At 35.9% G+C, this 20,118-nt stretch overlaps 1 pseudogene across 1 annotated transcript in view; it reads right to left on the bottom strand.

The window, feature by feature from the left end:
• Positions 1-494: 494 nt before the first annotated feature.
• The window catches only part of LOC147394399 (uncharacterized), an 85,423-nt pseudogene continuing 65,799 nt past the window's right edge, over positions 495-20,118 (bottom strand). Inside the window, exons 6-12 of the transcript XR_015181311.1 lie at positions 6,113-6,221; positions 5,044-5,214; positions 4,751-4,909; positions 4,466-4,558; positions 4,165-4,344; positions 1,895-2,112; positions 495-996 (exon numbers count right to left, since the gene is read on the bottom strand). The product of XR_015181311.1 is annotated as an uncharacterized LOC147394399 (transcript). The remainder of the gene's footprint in view (positions 997-1,894; positions 2,113-4,164; positions 4,345-4,465; positions 4,559-4,750; positions 4,910-5,043; positions 5,215-6,112; positions 6,222-20,118) is intronic.

Raw genomic sequence — 20,118 nt, forward strand, 5'->3', positions numbered from 1 at the left:
ATTTTTTGTATCCAAATCCCTGGAAAATAATGTAAATAAAGGCCCTGCTTGGTATGATGTAAATATTTTGGAAATGCGAATAATTTTCTGAAATCGATTTAACTTGTGCATGGTTACAATGCAAATTGAATGATTTGTCTGGATCACCCAAATTCTTAAGAAATCTCAATAAATGATTTGAAACACAAAAAGTAGCGCAAATCATTTGCAAAATTGCAATGAAATGTTTTATTGCAAGAGATTTCCCAATGGTTACCAAGCAATAGTAAATCGGTCATTGCAAACCATTTGCACTGCATATCAGCTGCATTTGTACCGAACATGGCCTTAACATGGCTTTGGTTCTAGGGACAATTAACTATGAATACTTTAACATTACATTCACTTGGAGATTGTTGCTTGTTAATTCCCCCAGAATAGACTTAAAACAAAAATATTGCTGTAATATTAAGTCTGACTAAATTACATGAAAACTTAAATGTGAAGAAAAAAACTAGGCAGATTCTCAATATGACAAAAATGGTGAACCTCTCTGGTACCATCTCTCCCTCTTCCTGGAAACAAGTGGAACAATAAGACGATAAATATGTGAATTCAAGCTAAGCTTAACTTCACCTCCGACCTCTTCCTCTGCTCCTAGCACGACTACCTCCCCTCCCTCTACCACCACCACCACCACCACCACCACGGCCTCTTCCACCAGGTCCTCTACCTCGGATAGCAAATCTATCAGATTTCAGGCCCAAGGATTGGATTCCCTTTCTCTTCGCTTCTCGTTCCTCCTCCTTGTCCTCTCTGTACCTGGCACAGCTTCTAGAAACAAAAGAGATCTCTAGAGATCCTCCCGGTCCTAACTTAACATTGTTGGGGATACCAGCAACCCGTTGGTCTTGAAGAGAGGCCACCCTCTCTCCTAGAGGAAGAGCCTCCTCTGCCACAAGTGATGCACGGTTCCAAAATGCTTCTGCATGACGTTCATCCTTCACTTCATATAGCCTGAAGATTTTATACATCATCATTAGAAAAACACATGCATTCATTTTTTGTTTTTCTACATGTGATGAAGATCAAAAGGAAAGGATAATGCATATTAATGAAAATAGGCATGGTTTCAAAAGTAGTAAATAATAATTTTGTACTATCTCGGAATGCTTTGAACAAAACATTCCGATTTCTGCTGAGCCCAAAACAAAATATTGACATGGAAAGATTGAATGTTTTGGGAATGCTTTGAATGTCTCAAAATATTTTGGAATGTCTCAGATGAGATGATCGATTTTTTTCTCGACCAAGGCATTAGCTTTCTCATCAGATTGGCACTAAGCTGGCTGATCTGATAAAAAAAAAAATTAGATCCAGACCTGATCAGAAATACTATGTTGTTTTGGATCCTATTGATCCTAATCTTATCCAATTTGGATTCATAGAAGTATATACAGAACAATAGATGCATAATAGAATATATAACACAAAAATACATCATTTATATATTTTCAAAAACATATGGTATAGGATTCCTATTGGATTGGGAGATGGTTGATCTATAACCGATCTAATAAGTTTTTAAATCAGATCCTTCTCGGATCAGGTCCTTATCGGAAAACTCAAATCCTTGATCCAGATCCAGACCTAGTGTTGTAGCATCATAACAAATACGATTTTGGGTCTGATTAGGTTCACTGACAGCCCTAATCCTGGCCACTAAGCCAGCTTTAGAAATGAATATGGTCTGCCTGGGTCATCTAGAAAAGTTTTCATTTTCATTTTTCAAAGCCAAGATATTTCACAAGTTCCGAAGAATACAATATACCATGCAAAATCCAACTTTTCTAATTGAAATTGTATGGTCTACCCACAAAAGACCATTCCATTATTATATATAAAAAAAACTAACCTTGGAACCCGTGATGCCTTCTTTTTAACTTCCCTTTTGTCCTTGTTGAGCTCATCTTCTGAAGACTCGAGTACTGTGGAGGCATGAGAATCACTTAAACCCTCATCATCATCTTCCATGACTCGCTCAAAATGCTCCTCAATCAATGAGGCATGCTTCTTGAAATATGCAAGATGTAAGGACTGATACTCTTGAGAGAACTCATCAACTTCAAAGTCCTGAACAAGAACCCAAACAACAAACATGATTTAGTACAAAGTGTAAGTAACAAAAAAATTGACACAAAAATAGGGTACATGACAACAACTAATTACACCTTTAGGATGATGCAAAAAAAAACACTTCCTCATTCATGAGTCATGCGCACTCTTACCATTTGCACAAAAAATCAGCCCATTCTGAAACTTCCAACCCCATCAAAAATGGTTTACAAATAATTGACAGTCCAGGATTCTTCAAGTTGTAAAGTGGAGTTAGAAGTTTCGGAATAAGCTGATTTTTTGTGAGAATGGTCTCTAACCCGTATAGGACGAAACACGTTGGCAAAAATATTTGGCCCTTGAACGATCTCCTATCTCTATATATATATATATGTGTGTGTGTGTGTGTGTCGTGTTTGGAAAGGGATTTTGAAAGTAAGCAAGGATTTCAAGATAGGGATTGGATTTAAAGCGGGTGTGGGGGACAAAATCAGATTCAAGAATGATATTTGGTGCGGCACAACATCTCTGGCATTCGTCTTTGTATGCATGTTCCATTAAGACGAATCGCTCAATCTAGGAAAGTTTGATTCGCAACAAGTCCAGTCCTACTTGGGATTTGGGGTTCAGGAGAAAATTTAACGATTGAAAACTAACTGAGGTTACATCTTTCCTTGATCTCCTACATACGTTTCATCTTTACGAAAGTTATTAGGATAGGTGGGAATGGATAAGGGCTAAGGATTTTAGATTCTCTATTAGGTCCTTCCATAAGTGACTCAATCATTTTGCTGAGCGCGCCATATCGGGTTCCATCATTTGGTCCAAATCAGTTCCCTCTAAAATCTTCTTTTTTATTTCATTAACTTCCCCTAAAAGTATTCTTACGATGGATAACTTGATTGCTCGGAGTTAGATCACTCCCAATTGTTGTCCCCTTTGTCGGGGGGAAGGGGAATCTGTAGATCATATTTTAAATCACTACTCATTTTCTTATAACGTTTAGTTAACTTTTTTTGGTTTATTCCGTATTAATTGGCTCTTTCCTCGTAAGTTCTCTTCGTTGTTAGAAGAGTGGATCAATAATTCCTTTCACACTAAAAAACGTTTCCTGTGGACTATGCTTCCCTCGACTATTGCGTGGGGGATTTGGAATGAGAGAAATAACAAGGTGTTCAATAGTAAGGTTAGAAGCTCCTATGCAGGTTTCTTGGAGATCTTGGATTATTTATATCTTTGGTCTAAACAGAACATACAGTTCGCGGGATTTTCCTTTGATAACTTTGTTTTTAAATGGAACTCTTTATGTAACCACTGATGTTGTTTGTTACTTTTCTTTGCTTTTTTCTATGAGGCTTTCTCGGCCTCTTTGTATTCTATTTTTTCTCTTTTGCAATACATTATACTTATCAAAAATATATATATTGGATCAAGTTCAAGAGGCCAAAATGTTTTGTCTCATGTAAGTTAGAAGTTTAGGAATGTGCTGTCTTTTTGTGAGGATAATCTCTACTCCAATTTACAAGTTGAAGAATCGTGGGCCATCCAATTTTTTGTAAACCACTTTTTTATAGGTAAAGGATTAGTGGTTGGCAATGTGAAGGTGTGAAGATGGGTTCAAGAGGGTTTTGAAGTTTGAACTTAGAACCTGGGAAAACATTCCACACATCATCAACTTAGCTAAGATGGCACTTCAGAGAAGTCATCACTACATCAAATTTTTATAACACACCAATCAAAATATTTAAAGTATGAAAGGCGTGGCGAATTGGGATGACCTTTTTTGTTTCTTCATCATTCACGCCATTCCCTTCTCTTCAACTAGAGAGGGAGGGAGGGAGAGAGCATACAAAAGTACATCAATTGGTGTCAGGGTGTTATATAAAAAAGTTGATATGGAATATAAGCTCTCTACATTTAGGTGATGTTTCAAGATTCTTGCTACCGATACTATAGTTAAAATAGTCACTGGTGGCATTATTAATTCATCAAAGAGACTTCATAACATGTGTAAATAATAAATTAATGCCCAGATTAGAAACATTTCCGAATGATCGATTGATTGGGTACCTTGTTTGCAAACATCACCGCAAAACGTTCATCTTTCATCACCTCACTGCTTAGTCCTTTCTTTTTCTTAGATGATTTCTTCTTTCCATCAGCATCGTTCACTTCACCTTCTGCAGCTTCGTCATTTTCAAGAAGACAAGCGGCAAGAACACGATTAACTTTAGGTAATTTCCTCTTGATCTACAGAAAATCAAAAGAAGGATGACATCAGTATCAAACCTGTATCAAAAATGTTAAAATGCTAACTAATTGAACGAGAGAAGCTAGCAGAATCAAAGAAGAGAAGATATATATATCTAACTGTAATTCGAGAAGCACGTTCTGCCACCAGCTTCTCTTGTTTCCACTGCTCTATATAAGCATCATATGCAAATGGATCTACTAACGATTTTGCCTGCAACACTGGATGAGGAATCATGATATCCAACAGAATCAATAAGCCACAAGTTGTATGGAAAGATTCAAAGTATTACTCCACGTTTTATCTTTAAGAAAAATTTGAAACGCTAAATATAATTGATTCCATTTCTGAAAAAGTATAATGCCTCATAGAAGATACATGCTCAAGACAACAAGACAGTATTACCTTTTTATACAACCGATGATCTATAAAGAAGCCATGCATGTACACTCTTAGAAGATTAGTGCCAATCAAATTCGTTGAGTTCAACCGCTCAAGGTCTTCTTTAGTCAATAATTTGAAATCATCATAAATAGTTGTTTGTGCACCCTCCTCCATTTCTTCCTGTAATAATATATATTTTTTAAAATTAACAGAGGTGTGATTAATAAACTATGAACCAAATGGAAAGGAAGTAAGAATATTAAGGTGTATAATTTTATTAAAAGAACAGATAAAATCTCATTAAATACTGATACAGTTAAGTTTTCCAGGCACGAGCACCACTTTGGGGCAGGTCCTAAAGCAGGTATGAAGTAAGATGGTATCTGGCTAGAGTCCAGAGCCAACAACATTAATCCACTCTCACGAAACACACATACATCATTAATAGTTCCACCTATTGGTTCAATGCTGGTCAGACCATCTCCCTGGAAGCCATAAAGAAATTAGATGTTCAGGAAAGAAAATACTCGGCTATATTAGCAATTAATTGGCAGCCCCGACACTCTTACTCGCCCAAGCCTAGCAAAAGTATCAAACACTAGCAAGAAAAATCTCTGTGATTTTGACTATGCCACGTTACGCACAAAATCAATGCTACTAGAGCAAAAGTAATGCAAGCATTGGAATAATAATAATGTAAGAATTGGTACCCAATAACCAATCTCTTTCTTCAGATCATTTAACTGCACACATTTTCAAGATATATACATTAAACAGACACAATGGATCAACTCTTTCAAATCAGAGGAATGGTGAAGATTATCAGATAAAGTGGTTCTTAAGGGAGCAATTACAGGATGGTAAAAACATGTATGAATAAATTAGTCTTTGTTGGATAAGCTATTTTAACCCATTTATTGTTAGTCAATGATTCTTCAACTTTGTAAACCACTTTTGATGGGGTTACAAGTTTCAGAATGGGCTGATTTTTTCTAAGGATGATCACTTTTCCATAGAGATCATCTACATAAAAAAAATAGCCTATTTCAAAACTTATAATCCAATAGGACAATTGGCTGTCGACTGGATTATCAAATAAGGATTGTCACCAAATCCCTATCTATATATATGAGGGCCAGTAGCCTAGAATTAATTTCCAGAGAAGATGTCCAGTAGCCACTTAATCTCATAAAATCAGTTCCAATATGCTTCCTTACTGCCAAGTCATCTTTGAAACTTGAAAACATTCCACAGATAATCTTGCCACCCTCTATAATAAATAACACATAAAAGTAGTTATGCAGGAAATTTTTTTGATTTTCACAAACTGTTGAAACATGGCATCCTACTTGTTTACAAATATGGTGAGAAAGAATTCCTTACCATATCAGGGTCCCAAATTCTAACAATATGTTTATCAGTAATGATCAACTTAGGTCGCTCAGAATTAAGAGGTTGGTGCCATTGGATGTCCAATATTGGACTTCCATACCTATAAGAATGGTAATGGTTGCAAGAAGCAACTAGTCAGAACTAAGCCAAAGAAAATGAGACTTGATCTTATGCACAACTACTAGATTTCTAGAAACATTAAGCAAATCATAGAAGAGTGCAAGTCATATTTTAAAGATAGAATAGTATGGAGATTAACAACAAATGGTCTATTCTCTTCGAAATCAGCCTATGAAGTGTTGGATGAAGAACGGGAGTCAGTGGGGTGGAGAAAGATTATATGGAGTAATAAGGGCATTCCACGATATTCTTTTATTGCTTGGTTAGCAATCAAGAGGAAATTATTGACTGTGAAAAACCTTAATAAGAGGGGTTTTAAATGGGTATCTAGGTGTGTATTGTGCTGTAACAATCAGGAGATAAATGATCACATTTTTTTCCAATGTCCATATACTAGATGGATATGGAAACAATCTTTGCAAAGGTTTGGAATAATAAGAGTTGGCATGGGGAAAATTGAGGAGAAAATGCAGGTTATTAACAACATTTTGTTTCAGGAAAAACATATTAAACAGATGTTGTATTGAACGGTTTGTGCAGTGATCTACCTCTGCTGGAAAGAAAGAAATCAGCGGCTTTTTGCTGAATTGTTTGTTCAAAAGGAGGTGATTCTAAAACAGGTGGAAGAGGTAGTAAGGCTTCGGTTTGATGGGATGAAAGTTGTCAATAAAAATATAGAAGTAATGTTACAAATTTTGAAGAACTGATCATGTGGGTTCTTTGGTACCAAATGTAGTTCAACAACTCTCGTGGATTCCCCCAGCAGACAACATGTTGAAGATAAGTACTGATGGATCATTATCAAGTCAAGGGGTTGGTTTTGGATTCATTGGGAGAGATAAAAATGGAGTTATGCATTTTGTTGCTTGGAGTAATAGTGAGGGAAGAGACATAATTCAAATTGAAATCCAATCGATACTTGAAGCAATGCGTTTTGCAAAAATGAAAGAATTCAAACGAATTCTGATCTTATCAAATTCATTGTATTCTATTAAGTGCATAAATGGTGAGACTAGTCCTTCATGTAAGTATGATGAAATGCTGATGGAGATTGCAGTCATAGCCCAAGAATTTGTTGAATGTAATTTTGAATTCCAATGGAGAGAAGCAAACAGAGCAGCGGATTTTTTAGCAAAATTGGGGGCTGATTCGGATGGGTTTTTAATATTTCAGGATAATTCTAATGTTCCTCATGATCTTCTAAGAATTGTTGAAGAAGATAATGCTTGTATCTACACTCGTTAGTATTGCTTTTTAGGGAGGGGACCCTTCAATCCCGGCTTATCAATAAATAAAAAAAAAAGCGCAAGTCATAGATCAATACCTGCATATTTAATGGCAAGAACGAGAACGTAGGTTACAGCTGAAGTGATTGTTTTGATTGTTGAACCCACACCAAAACATAGTAGCAAGCAGTATACCCAATTTACATGTGTAAATAGTCCTTCCCAACCTTTCATTTTTTTTCTTCTTAAATTAATTTTACTTTTTTTTAAAAGGGGTGACCTGTGCAACATCTTTAATTCAACTGTTTAATGACAATAAATCCTCAAGCACCGGTAAACAAAGGTTGTAAATTTCAAATCACTGGTAGAAATATCATCCTGAAAAATTAAAGGGTTTTTAAAAAGATAGTTTCTATTGGCACCCAACTTCTAATTGTACACCCCAATTAAAATTAAAAAAATACATCAATGGTTGAGAATAAGTCAAAGTTGGGGTACCAATAGAACTCTCAGTTATTTTTTGTTTAGATTTCTAATTGCTAGATTTAGGATTTTATATGAGCTTAATCCTAATTGTAAACAACTGATGAAGTTGTTTGAATGTGACATAATGGTTTGTAACGTTGAGGAAATAATTTGAACCAATGTTTCATAATGTTCGAATGGTGTGTTTTAATCTTTAATTAAGGTGTGATAATTAATTTAAGAAATTGAGGTGTAATAAGTAAAAGTTGGGGTGTGAATAACAGCTCTATAACAAAATCTGCTTCACATTATGGGTTTTTCCCCGAAATTTACCTACTAAATCACATTTAAACCATCGTTGTCATCAAAGCCTTGCCCCAAAACCCAAAACATGTTGAGATAAGGATGACAAAATAAACAATTATACAAATAATTACAATATTTATAATCAACAACAAATTAACCAAAAAGGATTTTATGAAAAAAAAAATTACAAAGGTTGAGATAAAATGGTAAGAGTCCAAAACCACATAAGATTTTACATTGTGAGAATGATGTGCCATCATACCTTTCCAGCACTACTTCCAACAGCCATGAGGAAACCCCCATCTTCATCAAATTCTAATGCAGTAACCACCTAGAAAATCCAGCATTCATAGTAAGAGAGCTTTCTAAGACCAAAGAAACAAATATAGAAGAATTTTCAATAAATAGTGAAAACAACCATAAGGGAAGTTTCGAGTGCAAGCCATTGTTGCCTAAACCAAGGATGAGAAATCAATGTCTATATATTTGTGTTTTTCTTGTTTAGCTAAGGAATATTGGACTTCGATAGTTTGTCAATGATATCTATAGCCTTTTAGATGCCTTATAATTGGGTTGAGAAACCAATCTATATAATAAAACACAACTATAAGAACCACTTTACTACAATTTTGTAGGGGATAAATATTCCATTCAGCTACAGTTTTGTGAGGTTAACCATTTCATCCAGTTACATCCATTGCATTTTCTTTTGTGTGGGGCCACTCACTCTATTGCCTTTTCTTTTCATCTTTTCAACTTTATTGTCTTTCCTCTCCTCCCCCCTCTTTTTTTTTTTAATAATATCCCTTCAATTTTATTATTTTTCCTCTTTTACCCCCTTTTCAAAATACCCCCCTAACTTTACTATGTTTCCCCTTTAACCCACTTTGTCGCCTTTCCTCATCTCTCCCTTTATTAATGATACCATTCCAACTTCATTATTTTTCCACTATTAACCACCTTAAACCTAATTTTTTTAACAATACCCCTCCAACTTAATTATTTTTCCACTTTTACCTCTTTTAACCTTAAAGATGATGACCATGCCAAAGGCACAGGCAAACTCTAGTTCTCACAAATCCATCTCCATGTACTTGCACCCGAAAACCCTAAATAACTCAGAAGAATGCGAGAGCAGCACCTAATCAACTCCAGTAGGTGCAACAGCATTAAGCCTACCAGCTAAAGATTTCATTCTCAAGTCAAAGCATTCAACAGCACCATCCTCACCCCCACAAGCAACTAGTCCATGAGGCAGTTGGAAGTTAAGAAAATAATTGTGTCATTACAATCTCTAACTATGTGGGTTAAGTTTACCTTCTCTGACCCCTATCCCCTGACACTAGGATTCTATTCGCCCATTTTGTTCGACATGAGAATAATGAAGTCCAAAAACAGTATCACTAGTTCCATATCCAATGTGGCCTTACATTGAGATATTGTATTATATCAACTTACCCCTATCACAGGATCAAAGTTACTATGTACATAATACAAGGGGTGTGTACAGTTGACTAATTAATACTGAGCTATCTCTTTTGTCTGAGCCGCTACTTTATAAAGAGAGCTGCTATTGGCACCCCAAATTTTACTTATTACACCCTAATTAAAAATAAATGAATGATTGAGAATAAGTAAAAGTTGGGGTGCGAATAGAAGCCCTCGTTTTTTTTTTACTAAATTTCTATTGTTTGGGTTTAGGATTTTATTTTAGCCTAATCATAATGGTATACAACTATTCAAATTGTTTGAACGAGTGTTATAATGTTGAGATTGTAATTTGAGCCAAACCTCGGTAATGTTTGAAGAGAGTGGTTTAATCCTTAATTGGGGTGTGAAATAATTTAAGAAATTGGAGTGTAATAAGTAAAAGTTGGGGTCTCAATAGTAGCTCTCTTTATACAACATATATGCAGTATGTTCTCCACCACCAGACACTATGTAATAAGTATTTTGAGTCTCCACGGTCTCGAATAATCAACCAATACAAAGAGAAAACATGGATTGCTAAATGAAGAAAATACAGGTATTTCTGCTGGCCTAATTACAGTAGTAGATAAAAAAAGAAGTGTTTAAAAGACCAAGGATTGTTGGTGCATTGCCATGTTAACAAATGTTTCTTGGCACGATCATCTATTCATTCTTTAGTTTCTGCAGATTACCAACATTATATGTACATATATTGGACATACACACGATATAGCAACTACTGATGCAAGAGGTCTTCATCGAAAAAGATAAAGCTGGAGGGGTTAGCATCTCAGTTGATGTATGAACGCAGGTGGACGAGGAGTGGTCTCAGACGATGGAAAGGCAAAATAGGAGGAAATACCTAGCGTTAAAGTTTCAATCCAAAAATTATCATACCTGGGTAGAGAATGTATGCAAGATAAGGTTTTGAGATCGTTGAAAGTCAAATCTCGTCAGTGCACTAACACATGTGACAGGTGTATTCAATGTTCACAGTCACGCCAATAGGACCTGGAACATTCACGAACAATAGAGTTGTTGGTTAAGGGATCCAGGAATCTAGAATATATTAAGGTGCTGTTTGTTTCCGCTTCAAAACGCGGATTGTAGTGCGTTTGCATCTAAAATCTGCGTTTCCGGCTGTAATTATCGTTTGGTAAAATGTGCGTTAAGAAATTGCGTTTCGGAATTGCGTTTTGAAATGCAAATTAGAGAAGCTCTTTCGTACCGCTTTTTTATTCGCGTTTGCGGGGGAATTATTCACCGAATAAACGGCTCATGTGAATTGATGATTTTGCCCATGTCCATCGTCTCTATTCTCTCGTTCGACCGAAACTGATCAGAACCCACTCGTTCGACAGAAATCGTCAAACCTCATCTCACAGACGCTCTCTCGCACTCCTCTCTCTGTCGTACTCCTCTCTCTCTATCTCTAGGTCTCGATCTCTGCTTCTTTTCTTCTCTTCTCGGTCGACAAACATCACACACAGCCGTTCGATTTCAATCTCGCACAGATCCCTCTCTTGCAAAGCTCTCACTCTTTCTCTCTCGCACATCTCTCTCAACAGAGCCTCGCTCAGATCCGTCTTCTCCTCTTGACATTTCTGCTTAGTAGGTAAGCAAAGTTGATCCCCTCTCCGCTGTTTTTGCTTCGAAATTTAGGGCTTCTTCTTATTTCTTTCAATGTCATTTGATGTTAAAGCTCGTGATCGATTGAATGGCTCTCTAATTTTTTTTCTATGTGATTTCTTATGGATACTTTATGATCTTTAGTGAAACATTTAATTTGATCTCAAATTTTATTTTCTAAATTTCGATTTAGTATAGATTATTCTGTAGATGTAATTCCTTGATGTTGTGCATGATTCGTAGTTGAAAATATCACTGATTTTCTCTGAATTTTTTTATCTCAATCTTGAGCTAGGTTTTTTCTATAGATCTGCACAATCTGAAAATGAAAATGAAAAAAAAAAAAAAAACAACTCAAATAAAGAACAGATTTTCATTAGGCTTTCTTGTTGCTTCTTTTTATGTACTTTAATACACCATTCCTTCTTATTTTTCTTCATGCCATGACACCTTCTCCTGTATTAATTTCTATTATATCTTGTTTAGATCATTTGTTTCTCTTTAGTTTCTTCACTTTTTTGTATGTCTATTATTGTTTGGCTGAAGTTTTTAGGAGATTCTCAATGTATATTTTCCAAACTATTGTTTGGTTGTAACCTTCAAAATGTATTTGGACTCAAAATGTACGTGGTCTCCGAGACCGATATAAGTACTAAATGATTGGAAATATATTTTATCGTATTTATTTACTTAATCATAGATTAAACTATGAGTTGCCAAGTTGTTTTTCGTGAATCACCTCATCCATGACAATGGTTATAATAGGTAGAGTTTAATCAAGAAAACTAATATTTTAATCGACAAATGAGCTCACTGATTGGTTTTGATATCAAGAATGGAAAACGCCTTGTATTTTCTCAAGCCTTTTGATTTTGGTGAAACTGAAGATGTTTATGATCCTCTTCAAGGTTATGGGATGGAAGGAGTGAACAAAGGGAAACAAACCCATATGGAAGGAGATTTTCAATGTATATTTTCCAAACTATTGTTTGAAGTTTGAACTAAATCATGAATGTTTTTCTTTAACTTACACACACACACACACACACACACATCAATTACTGTACTCTAGACAGTCAAAGATTGATGATAAAGTTGAAGTAGAATATGACATGTTCTGTTCCATGTACTTCTGTTGTTATTACCATTGACAAATGGAAGATAACAATTCAAAGAATGTGAAAGCAGATTGGACACCCAAACAACATGAAGTTTGGGTCGAAATATGCTATGAATTAGTTAAAAAGGAGAGGTGACCACATAAAGTACTTGATAAGATCGGATATGAAACATTGGTGAAGGAGTTTAAAAGGATAACTGGCGTTTACTATGATAGAGGGCAAATGAAAAATAAGTGGGATAGACAAAAGGGACTATGGGGACGTTGGAATAAGATTTGCACAAATATTGACGTCTCTTATGATGTTGAGACTGGTATATTAGATGCAAGTGAGGAGTGGTGGGATGGGTGGTTAGAGGTATATTTGTTTGTTACTTCTTTATTTTATTTATTTAAATTTTATTTATTTCTTTTATATATAATTTATAATTTTATTTAGTTAACAATCAGACATCTGCTTCTATCAATCAGACATCTGTTAAGAAAGGCACTATTCAAGAGTCAATCGACCTCTTAGACCAGCTAACAGATATAACCCCCAACAGTGATCTCTATCATTTTGCGTTGAAGATGTTTATGAAAAACAAGCAATTCAGAGAGATTTTTTGTGGGTTACGATCAACAGATATTCGTCTTTGGTGGTTGGAGAGCGAGATGACTGATTATCTAGCTGGGATAGATTATTAGACATTTTTTCATGTTTTTTTTATATTATGTTGGTTTTGGGATGCACATATAGGGTGCAATATACTTGGTTACTTTTATATTTATGTTTGTTTGATGATGCACCTATAGGGTGCAATATACAATGGTTACTTTTTGCACTAATATGATGTATATACTCTGTTAGATGGATATGTTAATTTTTGTTAGACATATATTATATTTTCCTATAGATGGATATTATTTGCACTATTGAATGTTTATTGTGATTAATATTATGGATAATGAGTTTTGTTGTATGTGGTGGATATCATTTTATTTTGTATTGTAAGTTGGGTGTATATACAACTAATATGGATCCATAAACAGGTCAAATGGATTCAGATGTTGATAGCACAAATACTGTTATACTACTGATACCATGGATTCAAATGATGATACCAATAATACTGTTGGGTCAAGTGTTTTAAATATAGGCACGAGAGGAGCCATCCTAGGTTCTTTATTTTATTGTGAGAATGTCTTAGATAGGGAGGAACATAGTAATTGTCCGTTCAAGGGGATTGATTTTGTGTAGAAAACACTGAATGATAATACGACGTGCCACTCATTGTTTAGAATGGAAAGTCATGTATTTGTGAATCTATGTTCCATTTTGGAATAACGGGGTCTGCTAAAGATGCAACGATATATTACTATTCAGGAACAAGTAGCGATGTTCCTATTGATAATAGGACATAATCAAGGACAAAGAGTAATTGCAGATTGTTTTATTCATTTACTTGAAACGGTTAGCAAGTACTTCAACATAGTTCTTTTGACGATTGTGAACTTGTCAATGTCCTTGATTGTACCTCCCGACCTCAATGAAGTTTCTCCACACATCCGTAACAATCCTCATTTTTTACCATATTTTAATGTAATTTCTCATATACATACACTTTAAATATATTTTTTTATTAATGTTTATAGATTAATATAATTAAAAAATATATAGGGTTGTATTGGAGTAATAGATGGAACACATGTTAGTGCATTTGTACCAATAGCAGACCAAATGCAATATCGAGGACATAAGGGACTCACGCAAAATATAATGGCAACATGTTCGTTTGACATGTTGTTCACTCATGTGGTGGTTGGTTGGGAAGGATCGACGAATGATTCACGGGTCTTCCTTGAGACATTGAATACTCCCAATTTAAATTTTTCATATCCTCCACTAGGTCTGTATTTAAAAGTTTGTCAATTATATATATTTATATTCAAGATTAGGCAATATAAATTTGTTTGGATAATAGGTAAATACATCTGGTAGATGTTAGGTACCCGCTCATGGAAGGTTATCTCGCACCTTACCTAGGTGTTCGATACCATCTACAAGACTATCGGAGGTCACGGGCAAATGGTCGACAAGAAATGTTCAATCATTTACATTCTTCACTTCGGAATGTGATCGAACGAACCTTTAGAATTTTGAAGGCAAAATGACCTATCTTGAAGATGATGCGTTCTTATAATTTGGACAAACAACGAAACATTATTGTGGCCTGCATGGCATTGCACAATTTTATCAGAAAACATGCTATTGCCGATGAAGAATTTATTCAATTTGAAGAAGAAGGAGCAATGAAAGAAGAAGAAGACGGGATCATTGATCAAGAGTATCCAGTTCCCCCATCAGTAGGTCGTCAGAGTCAACAAATAATGAAAATGCATAGGGATTCAATAGCTGATGCCATTTTTACTGGCAATCATTGATGCATTTTCATATTAATTTTTTTTACTTTGTATTGTAATTATAAATACTGTTCTTCGATGTTGAAATAAAGATTATACTGTTTTTAATTATATTTCGAAGATTCTATACTTATTTATTTATGTTCTTTGTGTATGATGAATAGCATTGATGGCAAATTATACGTATCCACCATGTTGTTCATGTGGTCGAGTGATGACATTAATCACAACTAAAACAAAAGAAAATTATGGGAGGATGTTTTATAGGTGTCCATCTTGGCAGGTAATATGATATTGATATTAATGTTGGGCGCATATTTATATTTGGTGAGACTGATATTAATTCATGTGTTATTTTACTTTATAGAGACATGCAGGGTCTTTTGTTTGGGCAGATGAAGTTGACATTATCAATGATAATGTTCCTCAAGATAAAGTAACGGAGTCAAATAAGAAGAATGAAAAATATATTTTGTATGCATTTGTTGGATGTATATTTTTCATATTTTTATTTATTTCAATTTTACTTATTATATTAACTATGATTATTATGTTTAAATGATGTCGGAATGTAAATTAGAAGTTATGTGGATGTGTTATGTATATATGATGTGATGTGGATATGTTATGTATATATGATGTAATGTGAATGTTGAATTGAGTATTATGCAGGTATTTTGTTTATCAAGAAAATTTCATATGTCCATTTTTAAGAGGAGATGCTGCCGAAATTTCTGTAGAATTATAAAAATTTTTATAATTTTTTTTTGAATTATAAATATTTTAAAATTAATACAATTATTTTTAAAAAATTTTATATAATTTTATTATATTTATATATATTTAGTGTAATTATGTATTTATAAGGGTATTCTGATAATTTTTTATGCATTTTGAGTGTTCTATCAACCTTAAGGGTATTCTGGTCATTTTACCCTAAACAGCAGATTCTAGAAGCTGTATCAAACAATAATTACCAGATTCTGGTCAACAGCACAACACTTTTACGAAGTTGTAACAAACAAGCTTTTCAGTGTTTCAGCTTCTGACAGCTTCTGACAGCAGAAGCTGACAGCAGATTCAGGCAGCTGAATCAAACGGGGCCTAGTAGTTGCATTTAAGTGGGGCGATGGAAGGTAGTGAGCCCAAGTCTAATGGGATGAGATCTATGGGCTTAGTGGCCCATTGGGGTGGTGACAGGCGGGCTGATAATGAAGCCCACAATCTGACAGATACTAGGCTGGGTAATGATGTGGACCTGGGTAAGGCCTCAGACTTGAGTTCTTTTGATTCAGGCTTGTCGAAGGAATGTAAGGTTCAAGAGAAGAGTAGTAAAGTTGGAGATGGGCCAGGCGAGTCGTTTAAAGGGGCTGGGATGAAAATTAAGAAGGCTTGGGATATTTTAAATTGATATAAGATAGTTAAGAGGAGGCCCAGTACTAGGCAAGTAGAAGGCGGAGATAAGTCAAATGTCCTTACTACATCGGAACCTATTGCAATGGATTCAACAGGGGCTACCAATGGCCACTACAACGACTTGAATTCTAACATTTGGATAGGATTTGAAGAAGAAGGATCTCCAAGTCCAGTGGGTCAGAATATAGCCATCGTAGGGGATCTGGGGGTGTCAAAGATCAGTTTGATTTCTATTCTATTGTGATGGTAGGAGATGTTTTTCCGGAGGCAAACAAGATTAGGTCTCGTCATAGGAAGAGTCAACTATTTATGTATCTGTCATCACATGAGATTACGATTATTGGAGAAGGAAATGTGGGTGCGGATTTTGAAGGTAGGATGCTAGTAGGTAGGTAGGGTTTGGACATCAGGACAGAAGGCAGCTTCTTTTCTTACTATTTGAGAATAATGAAGGGTCATGGGTTCCAGGTTTTAACATCCCAGCATCATTTATGTGATAGAAGCGGGGCAATGCGTGCATCAAGTAGACTGGGGATTGGTAACAAGGATAAATATATGTTTTCCCAGCAAGTTCTGAGGGGTAACAAGCAGTTAGGGTGGATTATAAGGTTCACCTAACTCTGAGCAAGAGAAAAAAGTTTCGAGGATTGTGCAGCGAAATGTGAGGGTTTCTGAAAATTCTAAGAAGACAACTTCGTTGAAAAAGTTGATGAATGGTAGTATGGATGATCAGATTAATTTAATGTCTCTCATAGAGCAAGTATTGGCCAATATGCTAGAATCTGGTCTGAAATGTCTTAGTTACTGTTTAATGTGGCCCTAAAGACTAGTAAGGGAGTAGATTTTTGTATGCAAAAAGTGGTGGGGCAGTGGTCCCTCTCGGGGAGGTCTCCCTCTGTCAGTGGGGCAGCGAAGATTTCACCAAGGGAGTGCTTTGAGTATGAATTTTCCAGGCTGAAAATTACGAGACAGTTATCGTGTTGTAATAATATGGCCAATGAGAGAAAGAAGAGGCTGAAGGAAATTATTCACTAAAAAGATCTGTAGAAGATTTTTCACTCACAGCCAAAAAAGGAAAGAGAGTCGGAAGGCGCTTAGTAGGGCTTAATATGGATTAAAAAAATTTCTTGGAACGTAAGGGACTTGAATGTGGCTAAAAAAAAGCAGCAATTAAAGCCATCTTACATCATCAGAAGCCTCATATTGTGGTACTACAAGAATCTAAGTTAGATAAGGTGGATGAAAGGATAGTTAAGGAAATTTGGGGGATTCAATCTGTAGTTTGGTGCGAGCTTCCCTTTTAGGGGGTTTCGAGAGGAATTATTTTATTATAGAATAGGAAGATGTTGGTGGTGGAAGATAATCTTATAGAGGCCTTTTCAATGTCAGTCTTATGTAGGTTGATCGGGGAAGATTTTATTTGGGTCTTTAGAGGGGTGTATGGTCCGACGTTGGAGAGAGATATGAGCCAGTTCTGGGAGGAATTAGAAAATATTAGAGGGCAATGGGATAAATCTTGGGTTGTCGGGGGGAGATTTTAATGTTACCTATTTTTCGTTCGAAAAGAGTGGTTGGTAAAGAATTACACCAAAAATGTGCAAATTCTTGGAGTTTGTTGATCGTAATGAGCTAATTGATCTTCCGCTTGGTGGGGAAAAGTTTACGTGGTCGAATAATAAGGAAAATCTGATTCTTATCAGGTTGGACCCTTTTCTTGTCTCGTTGGGTTGGGAAGAGCATTTTGGGAGGATTATACAAGACAAGTAGCTGAATCCAGTGTCAGATCATAGTCCTATTTCTTTGGTGGCTGGGGTACCGAGGGATTGTCCTACGCCCTTCAGATTTGAGAATATATGATTAGAACAGCAAGACCTCGAGGAGTTGATTCATAATTGGTGGAATGGGATCTCGTTTGAGGGTAGGCCAGGGAAGGTTTTGAGACTGAAACAGAAGGCTATTAAAAAGAAACTGAAAATCTAGAATAAGGAAATTTTTGGTTCGGTGAACAATAGGAAAATTGTTGCGTTGTTGGAGTTACAAGAGCTGGGGAATAAGGAGGAAAGAGGATGCTTGGGCACTGGGGAAAGGATAAGGCAAGTGAATCTTAAAGTTGAGTTAAAAAAACTAGCTACTATAGAGGAAATTTGTTGGAAACGAAAGTCGAGAGTTCGTTGGCTAAAGGAGGGAGACAGAAAGACATCATTTTTTCATCGTACTGTGAATTCTAATAGTCGAGGAAATTTCATTTCGAAGCTTAGAGTCAATGGTTCGTAGAAAATGGGTGAGAAAGAGGTGTGTGAGGGGGTGGTGCAATTCTATAACAGTCTGTATATGGAGAAGCACGCGTTCATGCCTTCGTTAGACTCTTTACACCTTGATAGTATCTCTCTAGATCACCAGAGGTGGCTGGATAGACTATTCAATGAAGAGGAAGTGTGGGGAGTGGTGAGTGGGATGGCTAGTGACAAGGCCCCGAGGTTAGATGGTTTCTCTCTTAGTTTCTTCAAAGCTTGTTGGGGGACAGCAAGAGATGATGTGATGGCAATGACTAAGGACTTTTATAAGGAAGGTAGAACCTGGGTTCTAACTATACTTTCATTGCATTGATCCCTAAAGTGTCAGGCATGGAAGACATTATGGATCTAAGATCGATTAGTCTGGTGAGCTCGGTTTATATAAATATTTTAAAGGTGTTGGCGTCTAAGCTGAAGACGGTGTTAGGTAATATCATTGGTCCGGCTCAAGGAGCTTTTGTAGTATGGAGATAGATTCTGGATGGGGTCTTAATAGCCAATGAATGTATTGACTCGCGAAAAAAAGCTAAATTCCATAGGCAAATCTACAAAGTCGATTTAAAGAAAGCCTATGATCATGTGAATTGGAATTTGTGAAATATTTGATGAAGAGGATGGGGTTCGGTGAACGGTAGGTTCGTTGGGTTATGAAATGTATCTCCACATCCACATTTTCGATCTTGATTAAGGATCTCCAACTAGTTATTTAGAAGCTCAAGGGGTATTCGCCAAGGAGATTCATTATAGCTCTTTTTATTTGTGATAGTTATGAAAGCCTTGGGAAGAATGTTGTCCAAGGCAGTAATTGTGGAAGAACTTAATGGATTTTCTACTAGGGTAAGTGGACATGTGATTTCTCATCTCCAGTTTGCGGATGATACCTTAATTTTTTTTGGATCATTCGTCGAGACAGTTGAGCTTCTTTAGGGATATCTAGGAGCCAATCTTAGAAAGGATGAGAAAGAAATTAAACTCTTCAAAACCCAAGTTTTTAATAAAAGGGGAGAAATTTACTCTCATCAAGAATGTTTTGACGAGTATTCCTATTTATATGTTTTCGTTATTCTCCTTGCCAACGAATATGGAAAAACAATTAGATAGAATTTGCCGAGATTTTCTATGGAATTGTAAGGATGGCTCCAAAAAACACTACTGGGTGAATTGGACAAAGCTTTGCTTACCAAAGAAAAATGGGGAATTGGACTTTCGTAACTTTGGTTCTATGAATTTGACTTTGTTGGGGAAGTGGCTTTGGAGATTTGGGGAGAAGGGGAAACGTTTGTGGAGGAAAGTAATTATGGATAAGTATAGAGAGAATGTGAGTGGTGGGAAAGTGGTCCTGCTCGTAGTGCGGCGGGGTGTGGGATGTGGAGGGATATCCTTAGAAGACTTTCGGAATTTAAGAAAAGAGTGAAGTGTAAGGTTGGGAGGGGGAATACACTAAGATTTTGGGAGGATTTGTGGTGTGGGAATGCTCCTCTTAGAGACATGTTCCCAGAGCTTTTTGATTTGTCTTTGAAAAAGAATCTTGTTATCTCTTGTTTCTAG

The sequence above is a fragment of the Akebia trifoliata genome, chromosome 9, assembly GCF_017979445.1.
Source record: "Akebia trifoliata isolate Shusen 1 chromosome 9, ASM1797944v1, whole genome shotgun sequence".
Taxonomy (NCBI): domain Eukaryota; kingdom Viridiplantae; phylum Streptophyta; class Magnoliopsida; order Ranunculales; family Lardizabalaceae; genus Akebia; species Akebia trifoliata.